Source organism: Triticum urartu, chromosome 4A (assembly GCF_056163025.1).
Source record: "Triticum urartu cultivar PI428250 chromosome 4A, HENAU_Tu73, whole genome shotgun sequence".
Lineage (NCBI taxonomy): Eukaryota > Viridiplantae > Streptophyta > Magnoliopsida > Poales > Poaceae > Triticum > Triticum urartu.
Window position 1 is genome coordinate 541,060,077 of NC_141876.1, and position 18,254 is coordinate 541,078,330.

Below are 18,254 nucleotides of genomic sequence, written 5' to 3' on the forward strand. Positions count from 1 at the left end.
CCATCGGAGACACCTGTAGAGCACCTTTATAATCACCCAGTTACGTTATGACGTTTGGTAGCACACAAAGTGTTCCTCCGATATTCGGGAGTTGCATGATCTCATAGTCATCGGAACATGTATAAGTTATGGAGAAAGCAATAGCAACAAACTAAATGATCATCGTGCTAAGCTAACAGATGGGTCAAGTGAATCACATCATTCTCTAATGATGTGATCCCATTAATCAAATGACAACTCATGTCTATGGTTAGAAAACATAACCATCATTGATTCAACGAGCTAGTCAAGTAGAGGCAAACTAGTGACACTCTGTTTGTCTATGTATTCACACATGTACTAAGTTTTCGGTTAATACAATTCTAGCATGAATAATAAACATTTATCATGATACAAGGAAATATAAATAACAACTTTATTATTGCCCCTAGGGCATATTTCCTTCACTAGCTACTTTGCACTTTGCTAGGTGAACCTCGGTTGGGGGGGTATGTGCATTCATAGCTTAGGATTCCCTTCGTGCCTACACGGGGGAGGGGTGGCTGCTAGCTACTTCGCACTTTGCTAGGGTGAAGCTCGGTTGGGGGTGAGGGCATGCATTCAGCTTAGGATTCCCTTCGTGCTGACACGAGGGAGGGTTTGCTAGCTACTTCGCACTTTGCTAGGTGAACCTCGGTTGGGGGGGCATGTGCATTCATAGCTTAGGATTCCCTTCATGCCGACATGAGGGAGGGGTGGCTGCTAGCTACTTTGCACTTTGCTAGGGTGAACCTCGGTTGGGGGAGAGGGCATGCAATCATATCTTAGCTAGGATTCCCTTCGTGCCGACACGAGGGAGGGGGCTGCTAGCTACTTCGCACTTTGCTAGGTGAACCTCGGTTGGGGGGCATGCATTCATAGCTTAGGAACCCCTTCGCGCCGACACGAGGGAGGGGGCTGCTAGCTCTACTTCACACTTTGCTAGGTGAACCTCGGTTGGGGGGCATGCATTCATAGCTTAAGATTCTCTTCATGCCGACACGAGGGAGGGGGGCTGCTAGCTACTTCGCATTTTGCTATGGTGAACCTCGGTTGGGGGGGCATGCATTCATAGCTTAGGATTCCCTTTGTGCCGACACGAGGGAGGAGGGGGGCTGCAAGCTACTTTGCACTTTGATAGGTGAACCTCGGTTGAGGGGGAGGGGGCATGCATTCATAGCTTAGAATTCCCTTTGTGCCGACATGAGGGGGGGTGGGGGCAAGCAATATCGTGCGCTTTGCGAGAGAGGTGCCACATCGAAGTTGCATTTGGTATTTGAAAATCAAACCACCCTTTTGATACACAAATTTGGTCCACATGCAAGTGTGTTCGTGTTCTGACCCTCTCCCGCATCATTTTTCGCCAAATTTATGAACATTAGACAAGTCGGAGGACGCAACATACACGGTTCACTCAATCTAACCGTGTGCCACGCCGGTGCACCTGTCATGCACACATCCGCACAGTACATTGGGCTCCACGAGGCTCCCCCTCTCAAAAATATCTGCCTGCCTCAAGGGTTTTTCTGTTTCATAACACACGGTTCTTATCTTCGGACCGTGTGCGATGTTTCTTGTTCCCAATCCCGCCTGGACCCCTAGAAAATATCTACCCGCCTCGAGGGTTTTTCTGTTTCATAACACAAGGTTGTTATCTCCAGACCATGTGCGATGCACTATCATCAAAATTTTCAATAGCCCGGCATTTCACTCATGCCTTTGACTCCCGCGTAGTAAAATTTTCAGTACCCGCGTCATTTCCTCAAACACTCCGTGCCCCCTCCACACACACACATACCAAAACCTCCTTGGGTGTGTGCACACACACACACACTGGTGCGCGTCGGTCCTAAACAAACGGTTTTAACCCCTTTCTGCGATGGCATTTGAAACCGTCGCCAAGTGAGTGTGTGTGATAGGGTGTCCTTCCCATATGACCCAGAAATCGTCGAGGATAGGCCCTCCTGGGACCCAGGCTGGGGCCGTGTGTGATCGGGCGAGGCATTGAAAGCCAATCATTTCCGTAGGTATGTACATCCCACATGTTAATCCGAGAAAATCATTTCCACAGGTATGTACATCCCACACGGTAATCCGAGAAAATCATTTTCGTAGGTATGTACATCCCACACGGTAATCCTAGAAAATCATTTCCGTAGGTATGTACATCCCACACCGTGATTCCCAGAAAAACATTTCCGTTCGTATGTATATCACACACAGTCAATCAAAGGAATACGTTTCTGTTCTTATGTACATCCTACACAGTCAATCTAGGGAAAACGTTTTCGTTCGAACGTACATCCCACACAGTTTTATGTGTAGGCTCGTGTCTGAAAGGTGTAACTATCACACATGGTCTTCCTTGGTTAACTATTTGCTTTTATCAACTATATCACACACGACTTGATGAACAAAACTGTGTGGCATTGGGCTATCCATCGCAAGCGCTTATACTGCTAGAACCGTTTGCAAAGATCCATGACACATTTAGCAGGTTTATTAGTTTACAATTAATAATTCCAGTATTACACAAATTCACATTTCATATCGAATAGTTGTTTGCCAATTTCATATCAGGAACATAAACATATTATAACATCACAATATGGTAGCTACATGAAAACAGCATAGTATAACATATATCTAGTTCAACTTCATAAGAACAATATATTCATTTCCCTAATCGAGATCATCCAGGCTCGTCTTATCCACCTCTGCTTTTAGTTCAGTAAGAACTCGTTTTGCATGGGCCAACTGGGAAAGTGCCTCCTCCTTCGCCAACACCATCTTAGCGAAGTCTGATTTATAAATTCTGAGCTCATTCTCCACCTTCAACTTTTTATCCCGCATCTTGAAATATGCTTCAGCGTTGACAAGACTTTCTCTAAGCCTACGTGTGTTCTCGTCCTCATACATGATCCAGAGCTTCGTTAGGCACATCTTCAAAGACTATGGCCACTCTTGATCAACCCACTCCAAGTAAGAACACTTCCGTTCATCCTATAATATTTAAAACTAGATCAGTAACAATTGTAGGGGAAATGGGTTTATAGCAACATAGAAAATCACCAATGATTATTTTGAAAAACTGAAGAAACATGTTAATTATGACATATCTTCTCAAAAAGATCAATGTGCAAATGAAATAATTGGTACCGAGACAACAACCAAATTCTGGAACATCAGAAGCTATAATTAACTACAATGACGCTACAAGTTCTTACTCATGTACAATAAATAACAAATTGAACATTTTATGAGGAAGGTAAATATAACTGCAACAGCATAGCAACAGTGTTTGGATGATAACAAATTGATACTAACAGGTGTGTACATGCACAAATTTAGTAACATAGAACTAAGAGCACTAAGGCCGTCCACTATGTATGTCAAAACTGGGGTAAAGACAACTGTTCCTACATCTCGCACATGTGCCCTTCACTGACGAGCCGATGTAGCAAAAAACAATCAGGGACCCGGACTCCAGAGCACGTAGTTGCTCGGATGCCCAGTTCCTTCGTGCCATAAAGATTTAGTATTTTACTGCTTGGCTGCTCGGATGTGTGGACCAAAGTTGGCTCCACAAACTGCTGAAGCGGTGCCAAATAATTTTCTAATGGCACCGCTGCTGAGATGGCAACAATTTAAGATACTAGGTACAAACTATGACACTGTCTTAGGATGCGTTTGGTTGAAGGTGTGGTAATGAATGGGTTGGGACCGTGACAGTGTCTGAATCACATCTAACAAATGACTTGTAACAACGAAAGAGGGTCTAACCTTCTCCACACATGCCAGAAACTTCCTCCCACTGTCCAAAGAATCAAATGCAACTAGCTTCACGCATGGAGATTGATGGTGACAACGAGCAGATAGATCTTCAGCCACCCCGCTCCATTCATTGCCACTGGTGGTCTTAGGGAGCTACAAGAGGAAGAAACAACTCAAATCGACCTCCGGGTAAAAATCCTTCATTCCAAGTCATAGCCCGAGAGAGATTAGAGAGGCATACCCGGGTGGTGAAGGAGTAGTTGCCGGAGGAGGAACCGCCGGAGATGTCTTTGACGAAGACCATGGTGACCTCGGTGGTAGGATGCGAGATGGCGAGAGCGAGGAAGCGGCTATAGCTTAGCAAGGAAGGAAGGAAGCAAGAAACAGGGGAAATATGACTTGTGGTCGGGGAGAAAAGGGGGTGAGGAAGGGGGGAAGGGGGGCGGGGTAGATATTTTGGCGGTAGGCCAAAATTTTGGAAATGTGGAGGGAAACTTTGCGTGCGGTGCCGCCGGACCATTCACTAATTTTGGTCTCAAGGCATGGGCACATTCACTTTGAACGCGCGCAGTGCTGCCAGACCATTCACTTTGAACGATTGTGTGCATCGCAAACGGTTCTTCTACTTTACGCGCATGGGATGAGTTTGATAATTCAAATTTTGGTGGAAATTTCCCCGGGTACGTCATTGCATAATTAAACATCGCTTGCTAATTTGGGCACACAAAAGAGCGTACAACAGACATACCACACTTACTAAATCGAGCAATTTTAGTAATTACACAGAGCCAGTTGACCTAAACATTGCTCTAACAAAAGACCAGCATTAAAAACAAAGCCTAAGTATGCATAATTAAAAATACGTCGCCGCGCCGGCCTATGCATCGCCGGTGTGAGATGAAACGTCGATGACTTGTCGTGGAGACATGCCGCCGTCGGTAGACTCCGCGTCCCCCCTGTTGGAGTCGACCGCTTCCTCGTCCTCGTCCTTGTCCTCGTCCTCGGCGCCGCCCTCAAGGTTGTAGCACTCGTAGTAGTGGCTGCACCAGAGCTCGCGTTGGTACTCCACCGCCGATTCCTCGACGGACAGACTCTTCTCTACCTCGACCTCGGCCACGCGCAACTCCTCCTTCCGGCGCTCCTCGATCTCCGCCGCCTCCTGCATCTCCACCTCTCACTCGGCGACCTCATGAGGAAGCAGGTGCTCCATGCCCACCGCCGCCTTTTCAGACATGGGTTGCATGCTAGAGTCCGAGGTGGCCTGGAATATCTTAGCATGTGCATCCTCGGTCTTGCCGTGGATGGCCTCGACCCAGGCTAGGGCGACATCAGCGGCACGGACGGCAGCTTGAGCGCTCTCGGCATTTGCAGCCGCCGTCGCAGCAGCAGGTGCAGCCGTGTCGGCTACTGCAGCTACCCTGTCGGCTACCGCAGATGCCCTCTCGGCGGAAGCGACCATGCTCAATGCGGATGCGGCGGCACTCTGGGCGTAGGCGACGGCGCTCTCGGCGCAGGCGATGGCGCTCGGGGGGCATCGTACGGGCCTTCACGAAGCGTTTCCACGACGTCATCTTTGCAAGAAGGGGGTGCGGGAATGGGGATTGGGATGCATGGATTCGGGGGTTGCCGGCACTAGAGCAGACGAGCCAGCGAAGCTTAAGGAGGGAGACTTAAATAGATCGAGATATTTTCATCGCAAACAGTTCCTAGAAAACAATTTTGTGTGATGTTGTAGATATTTTTATTAGCTGTGAAGGACGAATTTGGAATAAGGTGCCAACGGATGGTGTTTTAAATGAACGAGAAATTTTGTAGTACTAATACAACTGTCATGTCAAATTTGGGAAAATTTCAGGGGTCATTTGACCTTCTAAGACATTTAAGTGATTTTCTAGCCATTTAATGACCGTAATTGAAATTTGAACTACATGTACATGCAACAACTACCATAACGGGTTGAAAACTCATATTTCATGTACTTGTGTGCGATTTAATTTCATGTGCAGTAAATTGGACGGAATTTTCAAACATATTGGTCTAACAACTATGACACAATTAAGCATGGAGTGACATGGCATTTTAATTCCAAAAAATAAAAAAAATCAGAAACACATGAAACCTTGGTTGATGTAATGTCATGCCACCAAGATGATGTGGTAAAAATTGGCATGTTTGACCAAAGTTTGCACGCACACCCCTCACAAACCGGAGCAACTCACTAGAAGGCTCGTGGTTCCGAGAGGGAACAATGCATGTTTGATGACGAACGGGAGATAGCTTCCTCTTACGGCCTTCAATTTTTTTTCTACGTCTAACGTGCACTACTACAACTATAATGTGAAATTTTTGAAAATTCTAGGGGTTATTTGACCTTTTAAAGACATTTAAGTGATTTTCTAGCCATTTAATGACCGTAATTCAAATTTGAACTACATCTACATGCAACGCCTAACCAAAACAGTTTGAAAAATCATATTTGCATACTTGTGTGCGAGTTAATTCCATGTGCAGTAAACTAGAAGGAATTTTCAAACATATTTGTATCACGACATGGATACATATGCATGGAGGGGCATGGCATTTTAATTCCAAAAAAATCAAAAACACATGAAACCTCGGTTGATGTAATGTCATGCCACCAAGATGATGTGGTAAAGAAATTGGCATGTTTGACCAAAGTTTGGACACACACCCCTCACGAACCGGAGCAACTCGCTAGAAGGTTCGTGGTTCCGAGAGGGAACAATGCATGTTTGATGACGAACAGGAGATAGCTTCCTCTTACGACCTTCAAACTTTTTGTACGTCTAACGTGCACTACTACAACTGTAATGTGAAATTTTGGAAAATTCTAGGGGTCATTTGACCTTTTAAAGATATTTAAGTGATTTTCCAACCATTTAATGACCGTAATTCAAATTTGAACTACATCTACATGCAACGCCTAACCAAAATGGTTTGAAAAATCATATATGTGTACTTGTGTGCGAGTTAATTCCATGTGCGGTAAATTAGAAAGAAATTTCAAACATATTGGTCTCACGACATGGACACATGCATACGTATGCATGGAGTGACATGGCATTTTAATTAAAAAAATAGAAAAATGATCAGAAACACATGAAACCTTGGTTGATGTAATGTCATGCCACCAAGATGATGTGGTAAAGAAATTTGCGTGTTTGACGAACGTTTGGACACACGCCCGTCACAAACCGGAGCAACTCGCTAGAAGGTTCGTGGTTCCGAGAGGGAACAATGCATGTTTGATGACGAACGGGAGATAGCTTCCTCTTACGGTCTTCAAATTTTTTCCTACGTTTAACGTGCAACTATCATGTGAAAATTTGGTAAATTTCAGGGGTCATTTGACCTTCTAAAGACATTTAAGTGATTTTCTAACCATTTAATGACCATAATTCAAATTTGAACTACTTCTACATGCAACACCTAACCAAAATGGTTTGAAAAATCATATTTTTGTGTACTTGTGTGTGAATTAATTACATGTGAAGTAAATTATAAGGAAATTTCAAACATATTGGTGTCAAGGCATGGGCAGATGCATGGAGTGCATGCCATGTCATTTTAATTCCAAAAAATTAAAAATGATTGCAAAAACATGAAACCTTGCTTGAATTAATTTCATGCCACCAAGATGATGTGGTAAAAAAATTGGCCTATTTGACGAAAGTTTGGACACACACCCCTCACAAACCGGAGCAACTCACTAGAAGGTTCGTGGTTCCGATAGGGAACAATGCATGTTTGGTGACGAACGGGAGATAGCTTCCCCTTACGACCTTCAATTTTTTCCTATGTTTAACGTGCACTAATACAACTGTCATGTGAAAATTTGGAAATTTTCAGGGGTCATTTGACCTTTTAAAGACATTTAAGTGATTTCCTAACCATTTAATGACTGTAATTCAAATTTGAACTACATCTACATGCAACGCCTAACCCAAACGGTTTGAAAAATCATTTTTTGTGTACTTGTGTGCGAGTTAAAAAATCATCAGACGATGTAAATATCTGGTGTTCATAAAAGAAAATGTAAAGATCTGGCAAGACAACCGGCCCCCACACGATTGGCAGTCTATCTCGTGGCTCGAGGTTTGGTAGGTGAATGGCAGGGATCATTAGTCAGACACGGTTCTGCATTGGAAACCATCAGCTATTATGTTCACACACGAATTTTGGCTATTATGTTCACACACGGATTTCGCTGTGGGAATCGTGTGTAATTAAAACTACAGTACTCATAAATTTTGGCGACCGGCCTTTGTACTGTCCCCATCGATCTATATTCCGGCCGCCAATAAATACTACCTTGCTCACGTCGTCCCGCCTGCATTCTCATCTACATCCTCCCTCGCTCGCCCTCTCTCTCTCTCAAATCTCTGCCATGGCGCTGCCGGTCTGCCCACGCGCCGACGAGGAGTTGTCGCCCCTCGAGGACGCTCACTCGATTAGCAGCGACGAGGACCCCTACGCGCTGCCTGACGAGGTTGCGCCGGACCCCCCAAGTTTGGATTGGTTTTGGGGCCAGTACAATCTTTGTCTATGGAAGTCGCTGTCGCCGGCTGAGAAAGCCAAGCAAGTAGCGTTCAAGAAGGAGATGGCAGAGGAGGAAGCCATATACCAAGCGGCCTGTGAAGCCCGTGATGCCGCCTGGAAAAAGGAGGCGGCAGAGCTTTGGGGGCGGGTGCGTCGTCGTGATGAGGAGGTGTACGAAGACGGGTACTTCGCAGGGAAGGTCATAGGCGCTCGGTGCCTCGTCGCTGCGTGGAGGTGGGCGGATAAGATCCAGCGTGGCACCGACGAGGAGCTCCGGTGGGCGCCCAACGAAATGGCAAGATCGGTCGCACGCGTCCACTAGCAAGAGGCAGACTGGCACGTCAAGCGCTGCGATGCGGAGGTGTCGGAGTACTGCCTCCGCACTGGGAAGACGCTGCGCACCAGGGAGCTGCTGGCGAGGGTCCGCCGGAATACTGGCCTAGGAGGGATTATTAGTTTTAGTATTGATCGTTTTCAATTTTATGCATTGTACCTACTAGTTAAGTATCATCACATATATGTGATGATATTATATATATATATATATTCTGTGATGATCTAATGAACAATTAATATATATATATATATATTATGAATTCCATTTTCTATCTGTTTTTGTATACTAATTTGAATCTAGCTGTTATCATCCACATATACAGAATGGAAAGCGTATATACACACATTGAAACAGAACATATAAGAATGGAAAACAGAGTACACACATTGAAACAGAGCAATAAATAGAGCAATATTATGATTGTTGTGAATACATAGCTATCCACGTCGAAACGACTTTTCAAAATAAAACGCGTCCATGGGACCATGACCAGCAGCCCTTGCCTAGGGTAGCTCTTGGCTTTGCCTGAACTCGTGCAGGCATTCGTCCAAGCGGTCGACACGCTCGCGGTACATCTGGAGTGCGATCTCGAGCTCCAAGTTGGCTATTTCATCGGAGATCACCAGCTCGAGGATGCGACGGCCATGTTCCTCTACTGCGCCCAGGTGGACACCTGGGCCAAGGAGGCAGTTGAGCCTAGGGACTAGCGCGTTGGCATCCAATGGGTCACAGACAAGGCGAATGGCGGAACCCATGCGAACGGCATGGTGGGCATCCGGTGCAAGTACGACGCGCCGGCCTCTGGTGCAAGTACGGCGCTGAGGGCCTCTGCCCACTATCATGCGTGGGTGCAGTAGCAACAAATTCATGTTTAATATAAGGAACTATAGCAAGTTCATCTCCATAAGCATAATTCATATTGGCATCTTGTCCACAAGCATAGAAAGCATCATCAAAAAGGGATATTTCAAAAGAATCAACAGGATCATAACAATCATCATAGCATTCGTCCTTCAGTACATTCGAAGGGAAATTAAATAATGTATGAGTTGGAGAGTTACTCTCATTAGAAGGTGGGCACGGGTAGCTAATCTGATCTTCCTCCTTTTGTTCTTCGCTCTCCTCATCATCTTTTTCATCCAATGAGCTCACAATTTCATGAATTTCTTCTTCCATAGACTCCTGCAAATATTAATCTCTTATCGGACAGTGGAGACTTTCTCAATAAATTCAGCAATATCATAATTGTATTTATAATTCTCATAGGAATATTTAAGGATAGCTAAATTTTCAGGTCTATAAACCGAATCATCAAAATCTTCAAACTCTTTAAACAAAGATTCAATTTCACAAGCACCCTTGAAAGCAACAAATTCTTCTATTTGTTCCACATCATAGTAATCATATATACCATTAGCATAAGAAGCTAAGGTTTCATTATTATTAAATTCGCATGAAAAGGGAAGGTGTGGAGCCTTCACCCTAGAGTAACAAGTATAATCATATCTCAAGCATAGGTGCCGAGCATACAATTGCAACATATAAATTTGATCCCATAATAGTTTCCCTTTTTGAGTAAAGCGATAATCCCTAAAGTATTCACGTTGATCCAACATGTCTCCCATTATATAATTGAATAGGGTTTTCACAGGATTATTAAAATAGTGCATAATATCTTTCACATAATGAGCATCGAGGGTTTTAGGAGGTTCCCCATCTCCATGAGTAGCAAGTAAACCTAATTTTTTTTTGGTATTTCGTGTTCCATATCCATAACTAAAGATAGAGAACAACTTAGAACAACAAATAAAAATTACTTAGTGATAAAGCAAACAAGAACACACGAGAATATTCACCCCACGCTATAACTCCTCGGCAACGGCGCTAGAAAAAGGTCTTGATAACCCACAAGTATAGGGGATCAATTGTAGCCTCTTTCGATAAGTAAGAGTGTCGAACCCAAGGAAGAGCTAAAGCTAGAACAAATATTCCCTCAAGTTCTATCGACCACCGATACAACTCTACGCATGCTTAACGTTCTCTTTACCTAGAAAAAGTATGGAACTAGAGGTACTTTGTAGGTGAAATGGGATAGGTTTGCAAGAATATAAAGAGCACGTAGATAAAAACTAGGGGCTGTTTTAGGCAAAGAAGCTATAAAGTTAGTATAGCGAGTGTGGAAAAGTGGTGGTAGGAGTTGCGAAATTGTCCCTAAGCAATTGACTACTTTACTAGACCGATAGCAAGTTTTATGCGGGAGAGGCCACTGCTAGCATGTCATCCCTGACTTGGAATTCTATGCACTTATGATTGGAACTATTAGCAAGCATCCACAACTACTAATGTTCATTAAGGTAAAACCCAACCATAGCATTAAGATTTATTGGTCCCCCTTCAATCCTGTATGCATCAATTTCTATGCTAGGTTGAAGCTTCTGTCACTCTTGCCCTCCAATACATAGCCCTATCAACATACAACTAACCCTATGGTGTGATCCACGTGCACGCTCATATGATGGGAACCAAAGGACAACAACATAACCACAAGCAAATTAAACCAATCATAGCAATTCACCAATTACCGATAGGACAACGAAAATCTACTCAAACATCATAGGATGGTAACACATCATTGGATAATAATATGAATCATAAAGCACCATGTTCAAGTAGAGGGTACAATGGGTTGCGGGAGAGTGTACCGCTGTAGATAGATGGGGGAAGGTGATGAAGATGTTGGTGAAGATGACAGATGTGTTGGTGTAGATCGTCGTCACACGATGATGGCCCCGGCAGTGTTCCGGCGCCATCGGGAGAGAGGGGGAGAGAGCCCCCTTCTTCTCCTTACTTGACCTTCTCCCTAGATGGGAGAAGGGTTTCCCCTCTGGTCCATAGCCTCCATGGCGGCGGAGGGGCGAGAGCCCCTCCGAGATTGGATATGTCTCTCTGTCTCTCTCTATTTATGCGTTCCAGATTCTGGCCTTTCACCATTTCTTATATTCCCGGAGATCCGTAACTCCGATTGGGCTGATATTTTAACACAATTTGTATCTGGGTATTGGCTTTCTTGCGGCGAAAGAAGGGCACCAACCGCCTTGAGGGGTGGCCACGAGGGCCCAAGGCGCGCCTGACCCCCTCGGGCGCGCCCCCTGCCTCGTGGCCCCCTCGGGCATCGTCTCGCGTTGATTCTTCTTCCCCAAAATCACATATATTCCAAAAAAAATCTCCATCAGTTTTTATCCCGTTTGGACTCCGCTTGATATGGATTTTCTGCGAAACAAAAAACATGCAACAAACAGGAACTGGCACTGGATCAATATGTTAGTCCCAAAAATAGTATAAAAAGTTGCCAAAAGTATATGAAAGATGTAGAATATTGGCATGGAACAATCAAAAATTATAGATACGACGGAGACGTATTAATCACCTAATTAAACATCGACACAACTTCCCATCCAGACACCCATCCGATGGCTGCTCCAGCCTGAGCACACTTAACTTGATAGTTTTCTAACATGAGCTACTGGTGGAACAACTAGTCCATGCTGATAGGAATGCCTTTTCACATCCTTATGGCGTATCCGGATGACCGCCCGTCCCACAATGGCCAATAGATGTCCTGTAGACAGAGCATATCAGATACGTCTTATTAGAAGCAATCGTCTGCGTTATTATTGGTCTTCGCACACATTTCTGATTACACACCTGTTTGCCACGTATCACACACATCTTGTTATATTGAACCGTTTCTGTTCTCTTGCCTAATCACAAACAGTTCATCCGAGTGAACCGTATGTTGTACATCGCACACACCTTGATCGGGCTGGCCGTTTCTTTTGTGTTGCCTAATCACAAACAGTTCATCTGAGTGAACCGTATGATGTGTATCACACACGCCTTCATCTGGCTGCCCGTTTCTTTTGTTCCTCCTCATCGCAAACAGTTTATTTGAACTGAACTGTATGCCCTTCATCTCACACTCAACTAAAACCTAAATCGTGTTTGATGCATCCGACATCGCAAACGTTTTACACATTTCTGACTGTTTTCATACAACACCGTTTGCGATTATTGCATCGCACATAGTTTCTTGAAGGGTCTCTGATCATAATGTCGTGTTAGCAGCATCCTGTAGTACTGACACACACATACACCCTCCCTCGCTCGAAACCCTAGCAAAGTCCCCGCAACCGCCGCAAGGCCTCCATTGTCAACATCTGCCGGTTTGCCCATGCAGCTTACCCATCGATCTCCATACCCAGGCCGCCCTGAGTTTCTTAGATAACGCCTGCCAAATGCCCCCTTTCCCACAGATCCCCATCCCCATCCCCCACCCCAGATCGTCGCAACCTAAGACCGGCTACGCTTCCTGTGGAGCTCGAGGAGCGACTCGCCCAAAAGAGGTGTATAGCCGTCTCTTCGCCCGACGTCGCCGAGGAAGCTGACGACCATTCCTGGCGGCAGGCACTCAAGCAGCGGGATATAGTATGTGGGCATGTCTCGTCCGCCGGCTATGACATCGAGGTCATCGACAGCGATGCCCTGAGGCGGGTTGTGTCACAAGTTAAGTGGCCCACCCCCAACCCCTCGGGTTCAACCGCCGTCGATCTCATCCATGGCCCCGCCGCTGATCTCCTCTAGCTTGCTATCAACAATTTGCCATTCTACATCGCCATCGAGCCCCTTTTGTCATTTCTGAAGGACGCGTTCTGCGGCGCTGGCTCGGGATCCACAACTTCCAAGTCAGATCTCATCGACGGCGACCACGAGGAGGGCACCCTCTCCAGCTCTTCCAAGGGAAAAGAGCCCATCTGATCTTCCAAGGGGAAAGTGCTCGTCTACGACATCAGGGAGGGCACCCTACAGCTGTGCTCTTCCAAGGGAAGGAGCCCATCTGCGACAACATGGAGCACATCCAGGGTTCGTGCTCTTCCCACAGGAACGAGCCCATCCGTGACAAGTGAGGAAACCCATGATTTGTTTTGTCATGCCTCTTCATAGGGGAAACCCATGTTTTTTTGTCGAGTCCCTTTTGTAGTGTAGTGAGAATATGTCCAGTTTTAATTGCTATATCTGGTTGTTTGCAGTATGCCTTGTTTATTTTAGTTGTTCACAATGTGATGCTCTATATGTGCAATTATTTACTGTGCAGTACATTTCATCAATCCAGTTTTAAACATACCAATAGGAATGCATATATTTGCTTGCTGATAAGCCTGTTACAGCTAGCATATGCCTATTTTAAAGTTTTTTGATTGTTCGGTTGTTTGTAGTTAGCATATGTTCAGTTTCACATGCTATCTTTGGTTGTTCATAGTATGCCTTGTTTATTCCAGTTATTCACAACATGATGTTCTATATGTGCAAGTATGAACTGTGCAGTTCAATTTCATCAGTAACAGTTTCAACAATACCACTATGAATGACTACATTTGGTTGTTGCATCTTATAGTTAACACGCCTTTCCATTTTTATTTAACCTTAACCACTGTACTTAGACCGGCACAATACCAGTTTGAATGACCATGTTTGCTTGTTGTTAAATGTTTGGTCTATTGCAGTTAGCACACCTTTCCACTTGTTTTGCTTTACTAGCATGCTTAAACCTGCACACTGAAGCTATCTTTTGGAGATTATTTTGTCTGCCATGTGTAATTTTGGTTGATGTTTAGCCTGTTGTGCTTAACATGCTTCTTGATGTACCTACACAGGATAATTTTGGGAACGACTACTGTTTTCCATCGAGGTTAGCTTCATCCCATGGCTTATATTTGCTCACTATTCAGGATAACGGTAGCTGGTACCATATAGGACGGCGGCTGATAAGGGACTAATTGGTGAATCAGACTTTTAACTGAATATATCTGCAACCCATTTTTCCTTAGGTTAACTAGGGCCATATGTAATATATCTGAGGCTACATAGCAACATGCACTGTACTTAATGTCTAAATATGCAATCCTAGGCTACATAGCAACAACGAAGAGTGTTACATTAATGTTCTAATGATGTCTAGATATACGTAGAAGAGGAGCAGCAGCAATAGCAACAACACAACCCTGTTTGGATACTCAACTTAGCTAGAGGTTAGAGTTAGTTTCTAGCTCGTTACTAACCCTGAACTAACTCCATCCAAAGAGTTGTTTGGATGGCAGGGTTAGATTGACAATAAATGCACTAGGAGAACTAGCTCCAATTAGCACCTCTTGGGTTGGATACTAGTTTTTTTGGGTGGGTTATAGATGCAACTAGCTCAAACTAGCCCTCATGTTTAGATATAATTTAGGGCTATTTGAGTCCGAACTAGCTCAAACTAACTCTAACCTGTGGATACAGCAACAGATAATTTTTAAGAATGAACTAAACTCCTTCCGGCCCATAATATAAGATGTTAATTCATCTAATATGTGAGTATATTGGATGTTATAAGATACTCCCTCCGTTCCTAAATATTTGTCTTTTTAGATATTTCAAATGGACTACCACATACGGATTTATATAGACCTATTATAAAACAGTGTTGTACTACATCATTGTGCAATTGTTGTTTAGGTTCTAATATTAACTTGGTGCTTTTAGGTACATATGTCATTGGTAAAGATCCGCGTTTTGACCCTTTATGCGTATGGGGCAATGAGATATCGATGAACCAACATCAAGTGAGGAAGTTGATAAAGATTGTTAGTAAATGGGTCCAATAATGGCAATTAAACTATTTGTTTACACTTTATCCAAGACAACAGCGAACTGCAGGATAAGTAAGAACTCTGCAGCCTTCTTTTTACTGCCCATAATGAGTTGTGTTAGATGACAATGTCTGAATCTTTTTCCTTTGTAGTGGTTGCCAAAGCAGTTTACTCAAGATTACCTCTCAAACTACATGATTGGTGGGCATGCAAAGGTTAAAGTATTTCTACCAGAACACGATGATTATCTAGATATTTTCACGAAGACCGTGAAGGATGGGCGGTCGGCCATCGCAAGGGGTTGGACTAGAGTCGTGCGTGCCTTCTGCATGGAGGAGGGCACAATATGGGCATTCCGCTTCACCTTTTTCAGCAACCAAAATATATTTCGCCTCTTTCTTTACCGTCTTTAATAGTACAAGTATACAATTGTGGTACATCATTCTTTATTTGGTTCTTATGTAATTCTTGAACATATGTACCTATGAATCGAATAATGCATTGGTTGTTTGAACCTGATGGATATGAATAAAGCTGTAGCATACATTCAAATTCAAATCCAAAACTGGTACAATTTGGAAAAGCAGCAATTAAATTATGGTGAAATTACGCTCTCCAGGTTGTTACGGCACACAGGTTGGTAAAACACAAACATTTGCGATATGCACCATAATCAGAGATGGTTCACAGAGAGGAAACGTGTGCAAGCATGCACACACTTGTTGTTTGCAAAGCGTGTGCGATGTCAGACAATATCACAAACGGTGCTGGCAAACTAAATGTTTGTGTTAGTTTCCTTATTGTACACAATTCGCAACCATGAATTGTTTCTGATGAAGTATGCATCGTAAACATTGCACCATAGATTAGCGTGTGCGATAGTTGTCGTGTACGACGATGTTATGACGGTCCGACGTTTCATAATCCTGTCCGACACTCGTAAGAAGAGACCCTTAATAGAATAGGAAAAACAAAGGAATTCTACAAAGAAGTTTGAATGGATGTAAAGTTTTCTTCAAAATGTAGTACAAATGAATCCTATGGAAAAAATCCTAAGGATTCCAATCCTACAAATCAAACGACCATCATAGGAAAAAATCCTAAGGATCCAAATCCTATAAAAATCCTATGAAATTCCTTTGTATCAAAGGAGCCTCAAATATCTCTAGCTGAGTGATCAGTAGCACAGTAGTATGATAATTTGATAGCAGTAGTAACAATAGCAATAGTAACGGTAACAACAGTAATAGTAGTTTTGTAGCAATTGTGACAGTAATGGCAACAGTAGTAACTTAGCAAAGATCAATATATGAAAAGCTTGTAGGCATTGGATTGGTGATGGATAAATATGTTGGATGACATTCATCGTATAACAGTTATAACCTACTGCAACACAGAACTAGCTCCAATTCATCAATGTAATGTAGGCATGTATTCCGTATATAGTCATACGTGCTTATGGAAAAGAACTTGCATAGCATGTTTTGTCCTACCCTCCCATGGTAGTGGGGTCCATAAGGAAACTAAGGGATATTAAGGCCTCCTTTTAATACATAACCGGACCAAAGTATTAACACATGGTGAATACATGAACTCCTCAAACTACGGTAATCACCAAAAAGAATCCCAATTATTGTCACTGTGGGGTATGCAGATCATAACTCGTAACAGGTGCATATAACTTGCATAGTAGGATCAAGAACACAAATATATTTGTGAAAAAATAAACGGTTCAGATCTGAAATCATGGCACTCGGGCCCTATGACAAGCATTAAGCATAGCAGAGTCATAGCAACATCAATCTCAAAACATAGTGGATACTAGTGATCAAGCCCTAACAAAACTAACCCGATTCATGATAAATCTCACCCAACCCATCACCGTCCAGCAAACTACGAAAAAATTACTCACTCCCGGCAGTGAGCATCATGAAATTGGTGATGGAGGATGGTTGATGATGACGAATACGGAAGATCTCCCTCTTCGGAGCCCCGAACGGACTCCAGATCTGGCCTCCCGATGAAGAACAGGAGGTGGCGGTGGCTCGGTATCATGAAACGCGATGAAACTTTCTCTCATATTTTTTCTCAGGAAAGGAATTTATAGTATCCAGATTAGGGTTAGCAGAGCCTTGTGGGCCCCACTACCCACCAGGACGCGCCATAGGGGGTGGTGTGCTCTGGTGCCTAGTGGGCAGCAGGGGCACCCCTTTCAGTGGGTCTTTGCTCCAGTATTTTACTTGGGATAATTGATGTTATGCCCCTAGTTGGGTCACACTCGACAGGTTTACCCCTACATTTCGAAAATACTCGTTCCTGCCCAAACCACTTTGATTCTCTTGTGTTTTTGCCCTTCCATCTCAATTCCATCTAGTCAAAGGCGTTTGACTGTTAGAGAGACATTTTTCTGGACCATTTTGCCCCTCCTTACAACTCCAGTTAAAAATCAAAGAAAAAACAATGTTACACTTACATGTGGGACCCAATTAAATGCAAGAGAAAAATAATCATTCCCTCTCTCTCTCTTCCCTGTGGGACCCACGCCCCCATCCCCCTTCCTATCTTCTTCCTCCCCTAGCTCCGGCCTGGCTCCCTCGCTCACTCCACAGCCGGTCACCCACGTCGGTGCCTTCCCGACCTCGAGACACGGGACAAGAATTTGTTGCTCGTCTGCCCACCATCGGTCGGTAGTGCCTCCCCAACCTCCATCCCGGCTAGATTCGGTCCCGCCCGAGCCTCCCGCGGCTAGATCTGCCGTCTCCGCCGCGCCCCCATGCCCCACACTGATCCTGGCCTCCCTGCATCGCGCCGCCGCCCGTCCCTGGACCCACCTTGTCCCGATAGCTCTGGCCATCTGCGTCGAATCTCGGGCACTCCAT